This window comes from Cyprinodon variegatus, unplaced genomic scaffold, assembly GCF_000732505.1.
Source record: "Cyprinodon variegatus isolate N-32 unplaced genomic scaffold, C_variegatus-1.0 Scaffold852, whole genome shotgun sequence".
In the NCBI taxonomy this organism is placed as follows: domain Eukaryota; kingdom Metazoa; phylum Chordata; class Actinopteri; order Cyprinodontiformes; family Cyprinodontidae; genus Cyprinodon; species Cyprinodon variegatus.
The window spans coordinates 295,574-297,305 of record NW_015151305.1 but is presented as its reverse complement, the minus strand read 5'-3'; the positions used below and the strand labels follow the sequence as shown (position 1 = coordinate 297,305).

Sequence of the window (1,732 nt, the reverse complement as noted above, 5' to 3'; positions counted from 1 at the left end):
CAGAACCAGGCAAATCATGCTATATAACATATTATACAAATCCATCACTACAAAATTAATATGTGAATGGAGCATAATACATAATGCTGTATTTAGATATTAAGAATATTACATACACACACACTATCTGATGATGCGCCAAATGTGCTAAATTGATGATGTACATGTAATATACATGTATTGATTACATTGTTATGGTAATTACTTTACATTACAGGTATTTTTATGGCACTTTCCATGAAAGTGGAGAGTATCAAGATGGCGGGAGGTGACTTCAGTTTTTTCGGCCTATCATAATGAATTTCTTATTTTGTGTAGCCGTGTGTGAAGTACCGCTGGCTATGATGGCGAGTTTTTGTTTTATTTGGCAAAATATTTTTTTGATTTGTGTTTATCTGACTGTGGTAATTATTATTCCCCCAACAAATGAAAAAAACATCATAATTTATTATTATCTAGAGACTATTAATAAAAGGATCTGAAATGAAGCTCCAGACGAGCCGAGGGTGTGATGACATCACATGCTCCCGTTCTCACCAAGTCCACACTTTCCTGTGTTCTTCTCAAGAACATACTTGGCGAAGAAATTAGTCCATACTCGCATTCTTCTCTTTTTGGGGGGCTGCAAACCATGTATTACTGCCACCTAATGGGCTGGAGTGAGAAAGTCCGCTTCTTACCGTAAAAATGTGACCAGAATGAAGTTGCTCTGTGATTTAGAAACTGCTTTTTGTTCAATTTTGATTAGTTTGCAAATGCATTTAGTTTCTCTGAGGTTCTGATTTCACTCAGAAAACAAACAGAGAGTGAAAAATAATGCTGGGATATTTTTTATTGTTATATATATCTTTGGGATGTTTGAATCTTCAACACTTTCTAAATGTTGAAATGAGAAAAAACTTCGAAAGCTTAGTTATGGATCTTCTTCTGTGGTTCTTATTGTTGAGTGGCACTCATTTTCTCAGTGGCGTCTCCTACTGTCTGTGAATGGAACACATTTGAATTCACCCTGATTATGTGGATTAACTTTCGTTTCCTAAGAAACATCTAACTGTTTTAAATTTGCTTCTACTTTTACTGTTAATGTTGGACTTTAGCTTTGAGGAAAGAAAAGTTCTCTGATCTAAAGGAACATTTCTAGTTAGTTCTGTGTCGTATGATTGATTACTCATAATTTAAACTTTATTCTGTGAAAGATTTTGTATTTTATTCTAAAAAATAATAATATTTTTATATTATCTAAGTGACTCTAAATCTGCTTCGTACATAAAAATCCATTTTTTGGGGAGAAAATCAGATGTTTTGTTTTTCATAAATTAGGAATTAGCTGATTTGATGGAAAGCTGCAGAGCTCAGCTGCTGTGTTGCACAGAGGCTGATTGTTTCATTAGAGGAGATCCAGGTGGAGTTATGATGCACAACCATCTTATGTTAATCTAGAATAATTCTTCCATCATTGTGTATCTTTGTTAATTTGAATAATTTTCTGTTTATTCCGAGTGGATTCTGGCTGAGGAGAATTGAAAGGGGCTAAATTAATGCTGCAGGTTCAAATATGGAGACGGTAACAACATATTAATGGAGCAAAATCCTACAGTGACAACATGAAGTCAACTAAAAGTTCTCAAAAAGCGTATTTAAAGAAACTAAAGTGAAAAAAGTCTCTCCTGCACAATCAACCTGACAATATATTTATTGTACACTCACCGGCCACTTTATTAGGTACACCTGT

At 34.1% G+C, this 1,732-nt stretch overlaps 1 protein-coding gene across 1 annotated transcript in view; it reads left to right on the top strand.

Annotated features, from left to right (window-relative positions):
- Window positions 1–1,732, top strand: part of shank2 (SH3 and multiple ankyrin repeat domains 2) — a 127,142-nt gene that overhangs the window by 51,909 nt on the left and 73,501 nt on the right. The window lies entirely within an intron of this gene.